This window comes from Ambystoma mexicanum, chromosome 4p (genome assembly GCF_040938575.1).
Source record: "Ambystoma mexicanum isolate Mex_15411 chromosome 4p, UKY_AmexF1_1, whole genome shotgun sequence".
Classification (NCBI taxonomy): domain Eukaryota; kingdom Metazoa; phylum Chordata; class Amphibia; order Caudata; family Ambystomatidae; genus Ambystoma; species Ambystoma mexicanum.
Genome location: NC_090927.1, coordinates 903,756,507 through 903,779,154, shown reverse-complemented (window position 1 = coordinate 903,779,154; position 22,648 = coordinate 903,756,507). Strand labels below are relative to the sequence as shown.

At 48.8% G+C, this 22,648-nt stretch overlaps 1 protein-coding gene across 3 annotated transcripts in view; it reads right to left on the bottom strand.

The window, feature by feature from the left end:
- The window catches only part of MDN1 (midasin AAA ATPase 1), a 2,688,524-nt gene that overhangs the window by 2,001,084 nt on the left and 664,792 nt on the right, over window positions 1-22,648 (bottom strand). The gene's annotated exons all lie outside the window — the stretch shown is intronic.

The following is a 22,648-nucleotide window of genomic DNA, read 5'->3' as shown; positions in this document are numbered from 1 at the left end:
TGCCCTCGTCCTGAGACAGGCGATCCAGAGCCACCCCCAACCGGATCGGCTCTTCCATCGACAAACAAAGGAGATCGGAGAACCACGTCTGCCTGGGCTAGAACAGAGCCATCACAATCACACAGCATTGGCATCTCCGAATCCACTGGAGTGTCCGCCGAATGAGCGGAAATTTGGGAAATGCATAAGCTAACCGACCCGTCCACGGGAACGAAAACGCCTCCCCCAGAGAGACTGGATGAGCCCTCCTGCTGGCGAACTCCCGGCACTGCTTGTTTTCTACGGTTTCAAAAAGATCCAACGGGGGATGCCCCCATTTCTGGAAGATCATTGAAACCTGTTGCTACTTCAGTGTCCACTCGTGCAGCTAGCCGGTGTCCCTGCGGAGCGCTTCTGCCTGCACATTCAACACTCACGGCAGATGATAGGCCACAATGCTGATCTAGTGAGCCAGTGCCCAACGTCAAACGTCATGCGCCTCCTTTGACAGGACCCTTGAATTGAAGTCAGAGAAACGCTGCCACTGGTTCCAGACACTGTGTGAACGTCCTGGGAGACAACTTCAAGCCAAACAGGAGGACACGAAACTGGTAGTGTTCCTCGCCGACTACAAACCGCAAAAACCTTTGGTGCCGTCGACGCATAGGAATGTGAAAATATGCATCCTGTAGGTCCAATGATGCCAGAAACTCGTCCGGCTGCACCGACCGGATGACCAACTGAAGAGTGAGCATCTTGAACTTCAAGCGTTGCAGAGACTTGTTCAACGCCCGAAGATCCAGAATGGGTCGCCACTTGCCGTTGGGCTTCTTCACCACAAAGTAGCGGGAATACACCCCTTGGCCACCGGTACCGGTTCTATAGCCCCTTTCTCCAGCATAAGTAGCACTTCCTGCTGCAGTATTTGAAGATGTGGCTGAATGGGAAACGGGGGGAAGGGGGACACTTGAACGCAAACAAGTGGCCTAAACGCACCGTGTCCAACACCCAACAGTCCAATGTTATTTACCTCCACTCGTCCATGTGCATAGCTACCCTGCCACACCCCCCGCCCCCAGTCGATTGCCCTGAAGGCTGTCATTGTTGCGGCTTAGTCTGCCAGCCTTTGAAGCACAGGACTGTGAACCCTGCTTCCGCTGAGCCTGGAAATCCCAACTCTTCTGCGCCAACTGGGCCGACCGTCTCTACCCTTGAGAGGAATAACTGGACCCATTGTAACCACGGTCCCTGATGGAAGCAAACCGGGCATTACCTGAAGCACCCCAGAATGGACAAAGGGAGCAAAAAGAGCGCCCACTCTATGCAGCACCTAGGGACTTAGCAGCTATGTGTCCTCCTTCATCCCTTTCAGGGCCTCATCGATCTTTTCCCCAAACAAGTGCTCCCCTTCACAGGGCATGTCGATGACTTTGTATTGTACTTCCGGCTGAAAGTCAGTGCATTTGAGCCAGGCCTGTCGTCGAAGCACCACCCCATTGTTAATCTGTTTAAACCCAGACTCTGCCAGGTCCAGAGCAACATTTATGCTGTGGTTGGAGGCCTCTTCCCCCCCCCCCCCTCACGCACCAACAGCATGGCGTCCTTGCGGTGCTGCTCCGGCAGATGTACCAGAATAGGCGCCAGCCTATGCCACATTTCGCAATCATAAGCCACGATCGCCAAGGAATTTGCCGCCTTAACCGTCATCGCCCCAACAGTCAAAACCTTCTTCCCGAAGGGATCCTGTCTCCTAGCCTCACTGTCCGGAGGAGTAACACTTGTGTTGACTTCTGGCCTTCCAGCTGGCCGCCGCCGACACCACTGACTCAGGCGTGGGCTGGGACATCAAGCATTTCAGGGTAGACTCTGGGGCCTTGAACTTCTTCAAGCCTACGTTCAACAGCCGGCTCTGAAAACGGATGGTGCATCGTGCGCAGGCCCTCCTGCCACACATGGTCCAGAATAGGCACAGAGAAGACAGCCTTCCTTCTCTTGCCCATATGATCCAACAGGAAGCAATCCTTCTGCTCCTCCTCTGGTGCCAACCCAAATTCCACACTCAGACATCATGGTGTGGAGCGGCCCAATATCTGGTGGGGATGGTTATGCCGGACTCTAGGCTGCTCCACCCCCACATGCGTATCCCATGCGTCGTCCCTCGTCGGCGAAGACGAAGCCGTAGACAGTGTCCCGTGGAACACTCAGGCTCAGACTCAGGCAGTTCGCCCTCTTCTGGATACGACTGCGGACGACCTTCCCGCAACGGCACTGGCAACCGTGCCGGAGGAGACATCCTCGGAGGGCCCCCGGGAACCTCGACCACCGCGTCCACATTCATAAGAGGCAACCTCGCATACAGCTGACCCAACAACGACTGCAGGGTGGAAAATACTTGGAAGAACAAAAGAGACTGTGGGTTAACCAGCGGATAACCTGCTGGACCAGCGCCCAGTGCAATGGATGTCTAAGGCCCCACACTTTGAAGGCCTAAAGCAGACAGCCCCAGGACAGGATTCTGGTCGTCGTCCACCTGCAAAGACACAGAAAAGCCGCCGGATCTTGATACATAATGTTGTCAGGCAGAAGTGAATCAAAGGCGTAAGACTGACACGCCCCACTCGTCGACAACAATCCGTCTGTTTCCACTCGTGTGTACCAAAACAGCATCGGCCCACTGGAAACCACAGTCGTCGCCAGAGACGCCACCGTTGATGACGGAAGGGTAGCCTGTAGTCCAACGTCGACGACTGGTCCACCATCAAAGAGGTTGTCAGAACAGCATCCCTCAGCGTTTTCTTCAACTGAGACCTGGCCTTCTTGGTATCACTGGACCGGTGTTTGGAAGACTCACGGCTTGAGGACGACCAGTGATGGTCCCCGGAAGACGTGCGCTTCAATGCGGATTCCTTCAGCTTGGACAAACTCTTCTCCTGTGCCGTCGACTTCTCGGACCTACTAACAGACCCCCGGGAATGGTTTGAGGGACCATGCTTGGAAGAAGATGTACCCTTCGACAGCTGCTTACTCGAAGATCTACTGCTCTTCCCCACCTCCGACCCTGACACGACAGGACGAGGTTTCTTGGCCAGAGGTTCGGCCGACGCCACACGGCAATGCTCTGCCAACTTCACAGGCCGTTCGGAGGACGGGCTTCGGACCAACCCCACCTCAGAGGCCGGGTATGTGCCCTCATTGAGCCAACAGATAAGCCGCCAATTGCGGTCCTTCAGAGTATTCTGCGAGAACCCATGACAAATCTCGCAAGTGTCCGCCGAGTGATGTGGGTAAAGGCAATAGAGGCAATCCATATGGCCGTCACCTTCCTAAACCTTCAACCCACAAGTAGCACAGGGCCGGAAAAGAGGCTTCTTCGGAGCCCCAGAAGCCATCACAATTCTCGAATATCAAGACGCACGTGCAAAACACAAACAACAAGGTGATCCGAACAGTTTGGAGACGGTTGAAATCTGAAGGGAAGCCGCAGGGGCAGGACTATTTATAGCCTACATCCTATTAGTGGGGACTGAAGCACACAAAAGGATGTTGATAGGACACTAAAGTGCCGAAGTTTTCCATAGGAAAATGCTACGTTAAAGTGACCGAGGTTCCGAGCCGGACAACGCGGAATATTCACAGCATGTGAATCTATGAAAGATCCAATGCTGGAGAAGAGGCTGAGCCATTGTACAGCTGTTGGAGATATTTGGTGGGAGGTTCATGTTGGGTTTAGTTGCATGCTGAACTGTCTGGCGGACTGCTCTAACGCGCTGCTACCCAATGCACAAACATGTGAGGGAATTTCTGGGTGAAGACGAGGGAGGAGGTTGGAAAGCACAGAGAAAGTGGCTCCAGTGCTGGACAGGGGCTGGTTGTTTCTCATGCCTGTGGGGGGGGGGGGGGAGGTTAATGGTGGGGAGGGGAGATGAGGGGGGTGAGTAGGACGCCTAGGGGGGGAACTGAAATGAGCAACATTAATATCAGGGGGCTCAATAGCTTTGTCAAATGGAATATGGTGCACACATATCTGACGGGTAAAGGGGTGCACATAGCCCTCCTGCAGGAGAAGCATATCACTGCTGCCAGGTAAGGCACGATCATCAAGAAGTGGGGTGACACTCATATGGATCTGCCTACTCTGCGTATGCCAGAGGCCCCTTTATATGGGTGGCCCCTTTCGTACCCTATAAGCTCCTGGAATGTAAGTGTGACGAGCGTAGGACAGTTATTAGGTATGGGTACCTGGAACAATGGGAGATTTGCATTCTCAAAACGTATCCCCCCAACCCAAACCAGGCTGCCACCACCACCCCAAATCACAATGCCACCACTTTCTTTAGGTTACTGGGTTCTAGATTGACACCACAGAGGAGCCCTTTGGCTATGGGGGTGGGGAGATTTTAATTGCACACTTGACCCTGTGCTCTACATGTCAGAAGACAGGCACAGGAAACCGGCACCACCGGCGAAAGCGCTGGGCACCCTACTACGGGAGTTAGGAATATGTAGCATCTGGAGGCAGCTGCATGGGGACAGGAGGGGTTACTCCTACTATTCAAGCCTGCATGGGGTAGACCCAAGCATCGATTACATGCTTTCAGGCACCAAATTCTTAGGCACATTTGTCACAGCTGAATAGAAGGCAAGGGTATTCTTGGATCATGCACTGTTGGACGTGTTGCGGCAGAGAGCTGCATGCAGACACCCAATCCTGATGTGGAGACTAAGAACAGAAGCACTGCTCAATGAACAGTTCAGAGAGCACATGGGGGAAAAAATAGGGCAATTTTTTGCCCAGAACTCAGGAAGCGTGGACAGTGCAGGGACCCTGTGGGACTCCTTCAAGGTGGTGATGAGGGGTGGTTCAATAGGTAAAATGGGTGGTATATGGAGATACCTGCTGCGCAGCATCTCTAGTGTAAAGGCACTGATGGAGGCATTGGTGGATGGGACACGGCAACCAACAGGGCGTGACAGGGAGCTTACCAAGCTCAGACTTGTTTAGCAGACTGGGAGCAATTAGGAAAATCGGACTATACCAAATACGTAGAGAGACTTCACGAAAGTGGGGACAAGCCGAGAGATAATTTGCCTGGCTGTATCGCACTGAGGAGAAGATAGGAATGATTAGCTCCATCAGGAATGAATGCAGGGATGAAGGGCGGGCCCAAAGTGAGATTAACGCAGTATTCAGCCGATTTGATCGGCAGTTATAGGAGGACAGGGAAGGAAGTGCTAGGGACATAGAAGAAGCCCTGTCAGAAATGGCATTGCTCCGTTTAATACAAAAACAGGTGAAGATGCTATACGCCCTGCTCTCTGAAGAATTGAAGGCACCCATGCTCTTCCTGCCTGTCAAAACGCTGGGGGCAGACAGCCTCCTGGCGGAATTCTACAAGGAGTATGTCGGTGAACTCGCACCAAATCGTCTGCAGATGCTCGAACAGGCATTTGAGGCGGATCTGCTGCCCTCAAGTCTGCAGGGGTTTATTATAGTGGCGATCTTAAACCTGGCAAGTCATCGCTCGAATGCGGCTCCTATAGGCCGCTCTCAATGATCAACCAGGATTATAAAATCCTGGTCTTAGGGGAGTTTTCCTAAAGTCCCCAACACTATTATCAGTCTGTACTACTCCTGGAACCTTGGTCGAGTGGAAGAGCCTTCATGCTAATCTTAAGAGGAAGATTTGAGCTGCAGGCAAGTACACTGATCCTAGTTAGTACAGTAGTCAAAAGAACATATACATTTATTATTTACACAAGGAATGTCTTCAACTACTTTAATCATTAAGCCAACACGCATAGGATAACTGAATATTTTTCAAAGGCCACTGCTTTGTTGGTAGTTGCCCCAGTACAATTGTTGGGAGTTTATCACTAATCACAGTTCTACCGTATTAACGGTACGATGGATCCCTCGCGCACAGACAAAGATATACCGTTATTGTATTTAGTTACCAAACCACATGAGATAAAGTCTTTCAGGAAGGAAAATGTTTGGTTAGTCAAACAGGAGCAGAGCTTAAAGTTCTAGAGGTGTTTTCTCAGCAAACTAAACTTTACAAGTCTGATCCCTAACTCTATGCAAAAGTCAGTTTGGAGAGGGCTTAGTTTTACGAAGCAGCACAACAGCAAATGTCCCAGTGGTTACTTTGTCTCAAGTTAAGGATGAATAAACAACGTTGCAGACACTGATAAAGGACTTGCAAAAGGAAAATAAGCCAACAGCTTGGGTCATAGGTAAGAGTGGACACCCTGGACACCACTTCGTGCACCCAAACACTCTGGAGTGACTTCTTGGTTTAAGGTAAGCAATATTTTTTTGTTACGACAGTTTTTCTGTTGTCCAAATAAGGGCTTAGTAAAACCATACAACTGAAACAGTACAAGACTCCACTCTTAGTACAAGGCTGTACCACCCGAGTATTTGCAGCATAGAGAGCAGCCAGGTTTATTTTAGGAGGGAGAGAGGGCTGTAGTAAGGTTCAAAGAACCTGTATAATACAAATGGCTCCAATGGAACACTTGCACCCAGAAGGATTATACAAAATAAAGATTATAAATACAGGGTAAGTGGCCACCAGGGGGTGCGTGGATGAGTTCCTCTCCTGCATGAGCTCCCGTCCCGAGGTCCTGAAAAGTGGAATGAGCCCCCACTTTTGGACCCCCCCCCCCCCCGGGGTTAAAACTCGAGACGACGGTTTATGAAGGTATCGGCCATACACGGGAGAAAACCCGGGTGAAACCGGCCCAGGCTTCCAGTAAATATTGCCAAGAACCCGTGGCGGTGAAAACGAAACTGGATGCGGCCTTGAGGCGGCTCGGGACTTCTTGCCTGCCGGGAGCGACTACTGCGCTGGCACCAAAAGGAGCGCCCACCGGAGGTTGAGCCCCCACATCTACGCGACACCACTCTTGGAAGCGAGGACCCCGCGGAACAGTCTATGGGATGCAGTAGCGGGTAAAGGGCCTGAAACAAGCTAGACGGTGCGAAGCTGGTCACCCCGCAGAGACGACAGAGGCACGGGCCATGTGCTCCCTCTTCTGCTGAGTCGTACTCCTGCGGAAGGATTACTTCGCCTCCCTCTGCAAGGAGCGTGACCCAAGAGAAGTGATTCCCGCTGGCCTCTCCGTCGCTTGGCGGTAGCGCACAAAACTTTCAGCTCGAAACTGCGACACAACTGATTGCGGCCTTGCCGACGCCCCTCGCCCTGAGGAAACACGCAAAACCGAATATAGGCAACGCGCTACCTTCTAGACGCGTGATGCCCTTGGGGTTCCTTTAAGCGATAACGAAGAAGCGGGTACACGATGGGTGGACTTTGCGTCTGATTTGCGGGTCCCCACGTGACGGTGTCCGCGGGACGTTGAGAGACTACGAACAACCCTGCTCCCCCAAGACGATAAGGCCCTTGCTTGGACTGTAACAACAAACGCATCTCCCCCACAGAGGGTATGGCACCCAGAGACACCCTTAAAACAGTCTGTCTTGGCTATAAACCTAAATAACAGAGGGGGAAAATTGGTCTAGGGGCGTGTGCCTCCTCTGTGGTACCAAGTACTTGAGCTTTTGCACTTACGACAAGTTGAATCTGCAACACCAGGCGCATGAAAGCCCGCCAGAAACTTGCCATATACGCATACGTATTGGCATCCCGAATTGACGTCGGACACACAATGGCCACATCATCAATTGTTGGCGCAGAAACCACCGCGACAAAAGGAGATATTGCGTATTTACTCGCGGAAGAAATATGGGTGCCAACATAGGAGGAAAAATCGATAAGCTCACACACAGCCTTGATAATATAGAGGACAGAGTAGAGGGCGTTGAGAACAATCAGGCCTCAATTGACGTCCTAGAAACGCAGCTCTCACACAGAATAACTGAATTAGAACGGAGGGAGCAAGAATTTAAACTCAAGATGGATGATTTGGAGAATCGCGAAAGGCGAAACAATCTACGCTTTTTTGGGATTCCTGAGAAGGAAGGAGAAACAGAGAAGGACCTGAAAACGACCATTCACGACATTAAGCAACTCGTCGTGGACGACAACATTGATGAACCCAAAACTGAACGCATTCACAGAGCGGGAGGCCCACCCGGAGGCCCGAGGTCGGTGCTGGCAAGATTCCACCTTTATCAAGATAGGTCGAGAGTGCTGGAAAAGGCAAGGAGTGGGGGCACCATTACCCTAAGTGGGGCCCAAATAACAATATATCAGGACCTCTCCGCCCCGACACTAGCCCTGAGGAAAATGTGCAAACCACTGACGACATGGCTCAAATCTCGGGACGCGCGCTACAGGTGGGGATATCCCTTTTCTCTCTCCTTCGAACAGGACAGCACGAAGATCAGGCTGAGCTCCGAACGGCAGATCAAGGATTGCATCGCTGACTTACTAGGCCCACAGGATTACGAGGAATCCAGCGACTGTCCTCCCAGGGATGGGTCAGAATGGCAGACAGGGCCCGAAGGAGGACGGTGAAAGGTTCGAGGAAATACCGCAGAGGGAACGGTTCTCTGGAGGGGGGCAGCTAAGCCTCGATAAGTATAGTACTCTTTGCTTGAACTGACATTTGTTATAAGGACAACATGGTTGCTTTTTATTTTTTTGGGTGAAATGTGATAAGACTTCCACTCATGTTGCAGTATTGAGCTCACTCTGGGGGGAGGTTCTTGGGGGCTCATTAGTTATTTTGATGTTTATTCTACAAGGGGACCATGAGAGAACGGTCTCCACTGGTGGTTCGGTCTGGGGCGAGTGAAGCTAACTCATCCCGATCGGACGCCACCAAACTCAGGTAGTGGGAGGGAAGGGGGGTGGGGTCGGGGACTGGGGCGTGTGTTGAATCAAATGTAAACTTAAGAACTATGACCAGTGCAACGGTCGTGTGGTTGTTTCGATACCAAGGAAGTGAGTTACAACAGTCAGAAAATATGGATGGTCCTAGATCCCGTCGTTAAGATGACCGCTGAATCATATTGCAGGGGTGTCATAAGGGTGGGGACGTTAAATGTCAAAGGTCTTAATTCACCAACAAAAAGATCACTCGTCTACAGAGAATTTCACAGATCAAAAATTGACATCCTTGTATTGCAGGAGACTAAATATATGAAAGGAGAGGAAAGGGTGGTCCTGGGGAGACGTCCCGGGATGGAATTTTGGGGCTCGGGTGGGCGGAGGGGGCCGGGAAGTGGGAATCCTCATTAGGAAGCGGTTGGACTTCAAGATCACAAAGGTCTGGTCAGATGTTGAGGGCCGTGCCCTACTGGTTTCGGGGACTATTGGGAATGTGTCCACCACAATTGCCACAATTTATTCCCCCAATGTAGGGCAAGTCAGATTTCTCTCCAAAACAATTCCCAAGATTATGTTAGAGGCAACAGGTCATGTCATCCTTGGGGGAGATTTTAATATATGGGCAGATCCCATACTTGATTGGAAACCTGGTAATCCAGAAACGCGCAAAAAACCTGAAGGAGATCACGCTCAATTCAGGTCAATGATGGAACTCTATGGACTGACTGATGTGTGGAGACAAATGCACCCTACAGAGAAAGCTTACACCTTTTTTCAGCCCCACACAACACCCTCACCCGCATTGACCACCTGCATTTCTCAAGGGACTTACTCGGTACGACCTCACACACAGAAATCACACCAATCACATGGTCTGATCATGACATGGTGATCGCTGATATGGTATGGGAGTCCTTGCCAGTGGGAAATGGAGATGCAATGAAACCCTATGGAAAGACCCGGTCTTTAAACTGGAAATGGAAACAGAGATCACTGAATATTTTCGATTGAATGATACTGGTGAGGTTCCTAGACAAGGGGTCTGGGATGTGGGCAAGGCGACCTGGAAGGGAATCCTTATAAGGGATGGAGCCAAAAAGAAAAGGAAATCACCCAACTAGAAAATGAAGCGAGGGACGGGATGTGCTAAACCATGAAAAAGCCTGCCAAGCGCAGACAAAAAGAGAGGAACTCCGTCACCTGGAACATGATAAAATAACTCGCAACCTCCTCTTTCTTAAACAAAAGTTTTATGAGAAAGGAGACAAGGCGGATGCGTTGCTGGCGGCCAGGCTGCAAGCACAACAGGCAGAACACAGAGTGCAGGAAATCGTTGATGGAGGCCCCAACACACCGATAACTAGCATCACCATTCCCGAAGCCTTTGCAGACTTTTATGAAGCTCTGTACACCCCAGAGACGGTACCGTATTCGTCCGGTATTCGCTCCCATTTGTCGATATGCCCAAACTGTCGCCCACTGAGTCCGAGGCCCTGGATGCCCCCGTAACTGAGGAGGAGATCCAGGAGGCCATAAAACGATTAACACTGGGTAAATCCCCAGGCGAGGATGGGTATACTGCAGGTTTTTACAAGACATTTGCCAGCCAGCGTACGCCCTTCCTAGCAGAATTATTTAATGAAATCCTAGAGACCGGGAAACCTCCAGACTCATTCGTTAAAGCACTCATAACTGTCATCCCGAAAGAGGGGAGAGACCCCAAAAATTGGGGATCATATCGCCCCATTTCCCTGATCAATCTAGATGCGAAGATATGCACAAGGGTCCTGGCTGCTAGAATGGAGTCATTCATGCCCCGCCTCATCCACCCCGACAAGTTGGCTTTATATTGGGCCGCCAGGGTGCATACACCATGCGTAAGACCCTGCACCTGATACATGCCTCCCACAACCTGAATACTGATCCTTCATTATTTTCCATCGGCGCAGAAAAAGCGTTCGATAGGGTAGACTGGGACTTCCTGATGGGCGTTCCTCGCAAGATTGGTATGGGCCCTAAACTTAGGAAAGGAATCCAGGCAGTTTACTCGAGGCCCACAGCTTCGGTATTTGGAAATGGGACATGTTCTAGGTGGTTCCGATTGAAGCGAGGAACCCGACAAGGATGTCCATTATCAGCCATCTTGTTTGCCCTATCGCTTGAACCCCTGGCGCATGAAATACGATCTGACCCCAGCATAGAAGGGATGCACCTGGGTAACACTGAACACAAACTGGCACTATATGCCGACGACATACTCCTTCATGTGGTCAATCCTTCCAGATCCATCCCACGAGTTCTATCTCTCCTTCAGGAATATGGGCAGTTATCAGGGTTTAAGGTCAATCAATCTAAATCCATACTGTTCCCCCTACAGGGCACACCAGAGGCAAATGAAACAAAATATTCCTCCCTTGGATTGACGGTAGAACATGACGCTATGCAATATTTGGGGATTCAAATTACAAAACGAATAGACACCCTATACAAGGCAAAATTCCCCAAACTCCTTGCGAGATTCCATGCAGACCTAGCCAGGTGGGTCAAACTAACCATCTCGTGGCTTGGCAGACTTAATGCTATAAAAATGACATGTCTCCCGAGGTTCCTCTATCCCTTTCAGATGCTCCCCATTAAAATTCCGGAACGATACTTCGCCGAGGTTCGGAAAGCAACCCTAATGTTTTTGTGGCAGGGGAAGAAAGCCAGAATCGCCTACCGCATATTGACATTGCCGAAAGACAAAGGAGGGGTAGGACATACAGATCTTAAGAAGTACTATGTTGCCGCTCAACTCCGAGTGCTCATCCCTCAACTACGCAACCATAAAGAGCCTCAGTGGATAGCGATGGACAACCACTAACTAAACACACTCTCGGAGTGGCTATGGTCCCCAAGAAAGAGTCTTGAGGAAGACAAGGGAGCATCTGCTTTTTGCCACCTTATGGGAAATATGGAGAGAGGGTCCAGAGATGAGAGAAATCACGACGTGGCCGTCCCCCTTGAGTCACCTGTGGTCCCCGGGCATTAATAACTACATCCCCAATGTTGAAAGATTCCAGGCGTGGTATAAGGCGGGGCTAGAGAGGGTAGGACAGCTCCTCCGGTGTGATTCCTTCATCACTCTCCCGGAACTAACAGAGGCCCTTAATATAGGCGTACTATCCACCTTCCATTACCTACAGATCAAAGGGGTCCTAATCGTGCCAATACAAGCTCCATTCCATTAAACTTTTGCATCGCTGGCAGTATGACCCCCTATAGACTATCCAAAATGTACCAGTCACCCCCCCCCCTCTGTTGGCGTGAATGTGGACAAGTTGCGGACTATTGGCACATGTGGTGGGGATGCCCTAAGATTAAGATCTATTGGGATGAGGTCTTGGGTGGATTATACACCTGGACGGGATTCAGAAGACAGTGGACCCTCATCTAGTCCTTTTCGGTCTAGAGAAAATAGACGATGAGTGGAAGAGAGTACAAAGCTTGGCCCCCCATCTCTTGTTTGCAGCCCGAGCCTTAATAGCCACCAAGTGGAAATCAGCTATGACCCCAACCGAGACTGAATGGATAAACATTGTAATGAACATATGCACCATGGAAAAGATCACAGCCCCACTCCATGGCAGAGCAACACAGTGTGAGACCCTGTGGTCCGATTTTTTATCCAAACAGGCATCCACCCTAGTGGAGACAAGGTCCAGTGTCTGTGTGGCTCGAATGGGCCCCTGCCCTCTTGATGCTGTCCCCATACTGCCGACCAGACGACATCCAAATCAACATAGGATAAGAAGCCCTCCCTATGGAGAGCCCCTGCACACATGACATCGAAAAAGTTTCATGCTGTGAAAAAGACCACATGACCATACAAGCACGACTCCTTGGTAACACGACTTCCTAGTCCATGGGGGTTGGGCGAAAAGTGTAAGAGAATGAAGAAAACGAGGAATCCAAGTAAAACACTTTCACTGTTATTCAGTTTGGTTCATGGTTACGAAATTGTGCAATGTACTTTGGGTTTATTTCCACCTGTTTAATGCCTATGAATCCATATGTAACTTTTTCTTTTGCTTCTTTTCCATTGAGAGAAATGTGTTAAAACCCAATAAAACCCAAATTTAAAAAAATAAATAAATACAAGGTAAAACTTTAAGTAAACACTTTGTTTTACCTCAAGCGTTGTGTTTCTATACTGTTATGTGCTTCAATGACAAACTAAAGCATAAACCTTGTTCAGAATGACTAACAGTAATTCTAGGTAAGTCAGTCCCAATTATACCTATTTAGATTAGAATACACCTATTCAGATGGAGGAAACCACAAGTTACTTTTAGATTACTGTCAGTAATTCAAGTGTAGTAGACCCGGTCACTCATGCAGTGACACTCAAATAAGAAATCACTTTGTAAACCAACCCTGTTACCAGGATACTTATCTGTACAGTGGAACACAAATTCATGGAACAGTATAAACCTATAACTACATTTAGGATGACCCTCGGTTATACTAGGGGAGTAAGATATAATGTTATAAACTAGAGTTGCATTTCAGATCAGTGGAACAAAGGCTAAAGTAGGCAATACCTCTTTACACTATTTTAGGACAGCACATAGCAGACCAAGTTAAATAAAACCCACGGTACACCTATTAAGAATGCCACACAGTTATTCAAGCTAAGTAAAACTCAAGGAAGACATATTCTAAAACAGGCTGAAAGAAACATTTAGGTGAAGCCAACAGCAATACTGGGAAGTGGGGGACCAATTCACAGGTAAGTAAAATAACCTACATACTTTTAAGAATTGTAAAAAAAACAGTTTAACGACAGTAGGAACTGCTCATATATCAGAGTGACACTATCCAACCAATTCTATTACAAGTAAATAACTTTTAAACACGTGTTACATTGTCTAGACAACAGGCCCAAGTTTTTCCCTATTCTAGGAGCATGAGTGTTCAGTGGCAGGAGGGGGGCATAAGGCCTCTAGTGGCGAGCAGACAGGTCAGGATAGGCCCAGATGTAGTCAGAGTTTCTGTGGAAAGCTGTTCAAGACAGGTATTCTACTTTAGGTTTGAAGAAAGTTTCTAGGCACTTCAGAGAAGACACCCTAGAGGAATTCAAACAGTGGGCCTGGGTGAACTGAATAAGAGGACTCCCAATCACATGAATCGCTCCTAAAGCTTCACAAGAATCACAAAAGGCTTAAGGCAAGTAATACCCCAGCCAACAGTACCTCAGCACAGAAGAGGAGTTTGCAGCTGGAGATCTTCAGAATCTGCAGTCAAAACCCTAGTCGATTAATTCCTTGTTGTGAAGACTCAAGAAAGGACACTGGAAGGGAATTTGCAGCAGGGATCAACGGGGAAGACTCCAGACAAGGGTTTCTTCACGTCTGGATGCGGTTCTGTGTTTTTGGTACACTTTTAAGGAGCTAGGAGAAGACTGAATATCGCTAGTTGAATTATCGTTGCTAATCTGGACCAGCACTCTGGTGGGGGAACCTCAAGTATCCCTATCAAGTCTCTGTAGGTCCAGCAGGATGCCACCAAATTATCAGCACATTTCGGACATCAGAAGACGTGAACCGAGTAATGGCTCGAGATTGCAGGGTATTTGGGGTATTGCAGCCCAGCATGGTCGCAGCATGCAAAGGGATGGCTCAGTCTTCTTGAGTCTAGTGGCTCTCACCACCCTCTGGGTATAAGTCATTGCGTTCTGGACCCCTGGGTCGATTTGAAGGAATATTAACATCAGGCTCTGGTTACACAGCAGGCTCTCCGGTCACTGAAAATCGCTACAGCCGTCTTTTCTTCATCTTCCTCTTCGGTTTCAACTCCAGTGGTCGACTTGTCAGCAGCTTCCATGTTCGGAGTATTTAACAGCAACTACAGCACAACTTCTGCAATCTCTCCCTGCATTTTACAGCAAGGGGCAGTCTGGCAGTCACATCAGGACAGCCAGCCACCCACCCCCCTCCCACTGGGAGTTAGTCCCTTTCAGGCAAGGTGAAAATCAAAAGGCTGCAGAGTTTTGAACTCCTCCCACGCTTCCTTCCCAGACACTTTGCGCCTGTGCAGGGAATACAAAGGATTCCTGCTGAAGACAAACTTCCACTAAGGTCGTTCCCGCCTAGAATGGCAGGGGAAGACCTCAAACTGCAAGCACACAATACATTGTGCAAAAATGAGCCCACCAGTTTAGCAACATGTTGCCCCTTCTGTGCATTACTGAGGCCGAGTTAACAGCCTGCAAGTAATAAAGACTAAAAGTCATGAAGGTAAAACCACGGCTGTTAGGGAGAATTCTCATTACTATACTAATTCCCTTCAACCTTAGCGACCGCCGGCTCTTTTGCTGGACTTCTGCTTTTGAATTTTAACCCTGGAGTGAGAGACCTTATCGTCACTCATGTCTTTTGACCGATTTAGATTAAATGTTTTCACTGTATTTGGAGTCTGACAACCACCATAGGCATCTACTTTTTGTATGCTGACACACAGCACCTTCAGTGCAGTGTGACTGAGGAGTCCTTCGGATTTCTCTTGAGGTTTAAATACCTTTCCTTGTGTGAACTAACGTTCCCAAGAATAGTAAAGTGAAATTGACTTTACTAACCTTTTCTCTTTGTAGTTTTCTACCGTAGGCTGAACCCTCAGCTGCAGTACAGCACCCAAGGGTGACCATTTTGCAAATAGTCCCCCACTTCTTTTTTTGCCATTTTCTGTTTGTGAGGTCTTTCTTGGGTTTTACTCTCTGCGTCTAAACAGATTTGAGCCCTTTGTTTGTCTTGCCTTTGGCAGGCTTCAGCCCTGAAGCCCACCTCTGGCTCCTGTGTGTCTGAAAGGACAGGATATGAGTGAGGGTCCTAAAACTTCCGTCCTTTGACTCTAGGAATGCCTGAATGCAACCAGTCCCGATTGGCTGGGTGTCTGCTCTGTGACTGACTGCCTAGGATGTACATGAATTGGAGAAACCTGCTTAAAAGGCGAGGGTTTTGGGACTAGAGGCAGAGTTGGCCACTGGGAGAAACACCCGATGAAGAAACCATGAACGAAGCTTGCCGCATCCTCCTGGTTCTTTGAATAGCCCAGTGAAGCCCTGCTGCTGTGCTGAAACTTTTAATTTGACTGAAGATCTGGATGTTATGCAAAGTTGAAATGCAGTACCCTCTGGGAACACTACAAACAACTCGGACTACAGGTATAGGAAATGCAACCTTTGGTATAAGCTTGTACTACACAGTATTGGTAGAGTGTTGAGCAGCCATGTTTATCTCAAGCGGGGTCAATGTGAGCTGTGGGCTAGTTACAGAGATTCACAGTGACAAGTATTCAAATAAACACACACAAGGTTTCTTCAATAAACAATTATTAATTTATTTATCAGTCAATTAGAATAAGCCTTCTTCAGAAGAGAGCAATATAATAGTAACACAAATACACTTCAATACTGGACACTTAGTTTCTAAATCAGTAAAGACCCTTTTGGGTTGGCCACGGACACAACCTACACCCTCAGGTGACTTCAATAGCTAGGGTGCTGGGGACATTAATATCTTACTGTTTGCATTTAGTATACTGTTAGAAGTTGGTAAAAGGGAAAGGTTATTAGAACAAGAGACTACAAATAGTCCCCCCACCCCCTAAGAAGAGTCATTCAGTACAATAGGCTAGGCCTAAGTCAATGGGCAAAGTCTTATATAGGATGAAGCACTTCTGGTAGGTAAATAGAAAAGTCTTTGCACAATGTTTTAGAAGATTTGAAGAAAAGAAGAATCAAAAGTAGGGCCACAAGCCATTAGACTTGAGTGGTAGAAGATTCAAGCAACTCTACAACAAGAGGTAGGGTCTCTCAGACTTTGTGCAGTAACTCTGAATTGAAGGAAAAGTGCAGCAGACGACTTCTTTTCCTGTGCAGCTCTGCAGATCTCACTGTTCCTGGCTCTCAGTCGTGGTGACAAGAGGGAGGACTTCTGGGGACTCCTGCACAGAAAAGGGACAGTCACCGCTCGCAACCGTCAATCTTCAAATCAATGGCTGTTCAGTGTTTCAGCTCCTCGTGTCTACCGCAAATAGCAACACTGCGGTTCCTGGCTGTCAAGATGGACTTTCCATGCTTCTGGGGTCCCGTACTCGGTTGAGGTGGCTCAGGATCGGTCAGTCCTGCTTCCTGGGAGTCCGGGGACATTCCTGAAGCTCTAGGCCAGCTTAAAAGCAACGCACACAATCTGGTGATCCTCTCCCGGGCTATACGGTTTCCAGCAGCAACTCTGGAAATTCAACCAGCTCCGAGAAGGATGTCCAGGTGGCTTATGTTGAAGTTGATTGGTCCCACCAACTCAAGGGGAGAAGTAGTCCTTGCAGGGGCTTCTATGTCGATATGAATTTGGAGTTTCAGCACAGCAGCAGGGCTTCACCGGGCAAACCACCGGTCCAGGTGTTGGAGCAGGCGTACTCTTCAAGTTCTTCTTAGTTTCCTTCGTCCAGTGGCCGTCTGCCTTCCAAGCCAAAAGCCTCACCTTTTATTCAGTTCTCTCCTATTCATTCCAGCCTAGCTGTCAGTCACCCAGCAGGGTGGCTGTCCTTGCAGGACAGTGAACCAGCCAATCACCAGAGTGCATTTGCGTCTACTAGAAGACTAAGCACAAGGAGTTTCGGGCATCTTCTTCACTTCCTGCCTATGCAAAACACCCTAGAGCCAGAGGCGGGCTTCACTCACGAATCCCGCCAAAGGCAAAGCGAACAATGGAACCAAACCTGATTTGGAGCACAGAGTAAATCTCAAGAAGGACCTTGCCACAAACAAATGGAGAAAAAAGAAGTCCGGGGCCATTTTGATAAAAAAATGGCACACTTGGGTGCTTTACTGCAGCTGCGAACGCAGCCTGCAGTAACTGTACACCACAGTAGTTAAAACAAAACCACTGCCACCAGCCATTTAGTGAGGAACGGGTAACAAAAATGTTACATGAGAAGCTAGACAAAGGGGAAACTAGGTAACCCCTCCAGCACCCTATTTTAAGATAGTGTGTGCTAGGTCTAGAAAGTTACAAATATAACTAAAGGCAATTTAACTTGGTTGTATACGAATTATTGTTCATTCGAACAATTGTAAACAAACAATTTGGGTAATACCATTTAACTTTACTGCTCTGGGAAAAAGTAGTTTATCCCAGAGTAGATATTTAAACCTTGGTGAAATCTGAAAAACTTCCCTGTGCCACTGCACTGATGGTGCTGTGTGACAATGTAAAAGATGCCGCCTATGGAGTTTGTCAGGCTCCATAACCAAAATAAATCACATTTAAATACATGAGTGGGGAAAAAAAGGGTCTCTCTTTCAGGCAAAAAAAAATAAATAAAGTCCTCAAAATCCAGTAAAGTTGCTGGGAGCCTCTAAGGTGGAGGGAATTAGCACATCTCTGAGAATCCTCCCCAACACTGGAAGAGACCACTTCTTCCCTTGGGTTAGTGGGACCAACTAACCCGGAGCCGAACTCCACTGGACCATCGTCCCCGACTGGCTGTACTACTTCATTGCTGCAGGAACCGAATTCAAGGGGTCTAATAATCCGTAGTCGAGTGAAATGTCTGAAATCCAGCGTGATGCTCCAGAAATCTAGTAAGGACCCTCCAGAAGCAGGACAACCAGAGCTCACGTTCCCGCAACAGAGTGCAGGACCCAAGGAGTGAAGGAAGCCCAACTGGTATCTGAGATCCGCAACAGTGCGGTTTACTAACCGCTGAAACCGTAAAGGGCAGCTGAACCGAAAAGAGCCTGTAGCTGCCGATGACCTCCCGAGTACTGCCACAGGAGCCCTCTAGACGTCCTCCCTCTTGTCCCCACAACTGAGGCTCAGGAACACTTAGGTCTGCATCGCAGTAGCAGTACAGAATCCAGCTGGACCCACTCTTCAAACCAGAGGTACGGTTTAGACTTGAGGTACTTAATCTCATTGCCTTTTAGCTGTGCTTTTCTCAGTTGGGAATGGCTGTGGCTTACTTTTAGAGTGATTCCAACTCTGTTTCCACAGACTTAACAGCTTGTGACCGTACAAGTCATTTTCTTATACAAACTCTCTAACACTGTGCAAGACTTGGATTCTAAGACGTTCCTCAGCTCCATAGACTGTTTCAAATTAGCTTTGTCTGTCTTGGCTCCCTGCAGACTCTTCTAGCCCATTAACTGATATTGTTTGTATATCATAGGTAGTAACTTGTTTCAGACCGTTACTGGTGGGAAAGGGTACAAACTGGTAAAAACATATCAGAGGCGTGGGAACTGTGCAGAACCAAACTGTAGTGCCCGCTCTCTCCTATGCTGTTTATCTTAGTTCTGGAGCCCCTAGCGGCTTTACACAGAGCGGACTTCGAAGAAACGGGCAACCGTTGCGAAGTAATGCGCATGTGGTCTCAAATGCTGACGACATGTTACTCTACGCCTAGAACCTCTAGGTTGGTTAAATTAACATATATGCTGGAGGTCCAGGACTGCTTCGCAAAGCTGTCTGTCATAACCATAAGCAAAGAGACGTTGAGACTATTCCCACTGGCGAGCCTGGAAGGACTGGAGCAAAGGTGCCTACATATCCTGGGGCTGCAGTGGGATGTGGAAACCATCAGTTACTGGGGGTGGACTGCCACCATGATCCCAGGAAGGAGCATGAACTGAGCACATTGAGGGCGCTTCAGGGGATCAAAAGATCCATGGAGTTCTGTCCGAGGCTCTCATTGTCAATGATGGGACGAGTGGCGTTCCTCAGGATGGTGGTGCTGCCGCGCCGGTTGCATCACTTCATAAAGTATAAAATAGTTCCAGCAAAAAGTCTAAAAATCTCTTTAGTACAGAATGATACAGTTTTAATCAATACTCAGGATTCCCTTCCCAGAGTTCCAAGTAATACAGTTCCAGGCACAAAAGAACATTGAGAATCCAGTCTCAAGTCAATAAAGGGTTCAAGTCTCAGGGTTCCCTTCACCAAAACCTAATTTCTGAGGCACAAAAGAACAAGTTGGTAGCGTTCTTTCGATGGGATGTTCCGCCGACGTATTCCACATCTATGACAGTAATGACCACAGCTGTGCTGCTTTGGAACATTTTTCAGCGTAGGCATCCTGTGTCGATGACGTCGATACGCTGTCCCTCGAGGGCCTCCATCGAATGTCGACGTCACCGGATGTTATATATAGGACGCACAGCGTCCGTAGACTCAGTTGTAGTTATTTCCCAGAACGTATGTAACCAAGCTCCTGCCAGTATGACTGCAGAAAGCCTTGCGGAAACGTAAGCTGCAATCGCATAAGAAATTCTGTAGAGGGGCAGGCTGGGAGGGTTCGATGTGGAATACTTTGGAGGAACATCCCATCGAAAGAACGTTACCAGGTAAGATAAGTAACTTGTTCTTCGAGGGGATTGTGTCCTCCGACGTATTCCACATCTAGGAAAGACTCCCAAAGCAGTACCAACATATGGAGGTGGGAAAAGAATGTACAAATTTAGAATACCAAATCAAATTGCTGACTATAGGACTGCCTTACCAAAGGCCAAATCCAGCCCATGGATGGAGTCCAGGGAACAGTCTCAAACAAAGATATGGACAGAAGCCCATGATGCTGCTTTGCAAATACTGTGAATCAGAACGCCGAAGCAGCCACACTCCTAGTAGAGTGAGCCCATAAGCCTACTGGAAGGTCCTTACCCGCCAAACGGTAACACTGAGATCGTCAAAATGATCCACCTGGACAAGGTCTGCTTGGAAACAGCCTGACCTAAATGCCTTCCAGCGTATCCAACAAAGAGCTGATCGTCCACTCTGACCCGGGACATCCGCGAGAGATAGAAACTCAAAGCTCTCCTAGAATCCAACCTATTGTGCCTCTCCTCTTCTTTACCAGGATGCGGAGGAAGAAAAAACTCCAGAAGAATCACCTTCTGGCTTAAATGAAATTCCGACAACCTTCAGAAGAAAAGAAGGACGAACCCTAAGGACAACCCTGTCCTTCTGGAACACTGTGAAAGGTGCCTTGGCAGAAAGTGCCTGCAACTCACTCACTTTGCATGCGGAAGTAACCCCAACTAAAAATACAGTCTTAAAGGACAACAGTCTCAGCGGGCAAGACTGCGAGGGCACAAAAGGAGCTCCCTTTAGGAACTTTAAAACTAAATTCAAATCCTATCCCGGCACCTGGAAAGGCGGCGGTGGAAACACATTTGGTAGCCCTTTTAGAAACTGAGAAATCAAAGGGATCTTAAAATAAGAATATTCCTCAGACGAGCGCGTAAATGTGGACAGCGCCGCCAGCTACCCCTTAATGGTACCTGCTTGCAGGCCCCTGTGGGCTAAAGAAAGCCAAAAAAGACAAAACCAAAGGAATGGAACATTGGAAAGGATCCACATTCTGTACCCTGCACTAGTCGCAGAACTTCCTCCAACGGCACAGAGATTTCATTGCGGGCCTTCTGGCCGAAAGCATCACCTCCATCACGTCATCCGGGAGGTCCCAATCCTTACATCTCAACCTTTCAGAAACCAAGCGTTAAGGTTGAGAGTCTTGACCTCTGGATGGAGAATCAGACCCCCCTCTCGCAAGAGGAGATTCTCTCTGTGGATAAGACGGCGTGGAGGACAGGTGGCCATTTCTAGAAGGTTCGGGTACCTCGCTCTCCTGGCACAATCTGGAGCAATTAGGATCATGCGTGACCCGAACCTCTGCAACCTCCTTAGAACGGGAGGAATGACAGGAATTGGAGGAAACGCGTATAGAAGTGGGAATGACCAGTCCAAGACGAATGCGTCCCCCAAAGCTCCTCTAGGGGGAAATTCCCTTGAGCAATACCTCTCACACTTCCGGTTGGCATTGGTCACAAACAGATGCATTTTAGGGGTTCCCCAAAGGGCAAAGATCCCCTGAAGGACTTCCGGAGCTAACTCCCACTCGTGGGAGACTCGCTCTGCCTGCTCAGAGCATCCGCTGCCACATTCTCCTCTCCGGCCAGATGAACCACCGAGAGCAGGAATCCTTGCTGTATTGCGCAGAACCAGAGCTGCATGGCTTCTCTGCACAGCGGGAACAACCCTACACCCACCTTCTTGTTGAAGCATGGCCACTGTGTTGTCCATAATGATCAGGACACTTTTACGCGCACAGACAGCAGAAAACCCTTCAGGGCTAGCCTGATGGCTCTCTGCTCCAAAAGAATTATGTGAAGTCTGGATTCCGACGGAGGCACAGACTGCTGGTGGTCAGCCTATTTGCATGAGCTCCCGGTCCATTGAGAGAGGCATCCGCCACCTCTCGCCAAAACGGCTCTCTCTCCATCAGATTTCCTTTGTTGGCCCACCACAGAAGATACTGTGAGACCTTGAGCAGGATCTGAAGGAGATCCGACATCTTGCCTGAGAATTTACATCACTCCGTTCCGAGAGCCCACTGATGGGATCTCATCTTCAGTCTGGTCTCTGGCACCAGAAAGATGCAGGATGTCATGAGGCCGAGCAACCTTAAGAATTTGAAAGCCGGGAGACCCTGGGCATGTTGAAATGTGTCCATCTGGACAATGTGATGATCCCTCACCTTGTGTCCAACACAGCCCCGATGTACTGGAGCTGTTGTGTCATGTGCGAATTCTTGAAATTGAGGGAGAATCCCAGCTTGTGAAGGGAGTGGCAGGTGGGGCTCAGATGATACAAGGCCTGTTCTGGAGAACATGCCCCGATTAGCCAATCGTCCAGGTAGGGGTAGACGTGAATCCCCCTTGCCTGAGATACGCCGCCACCATCAGCTTGGTGAAGACACTCGGGTGGAGGTCAACCCAAATGGCAAGAACCAAAACTGAAAGTGCAAGCTGCCAACCGCGAACCTCTGGT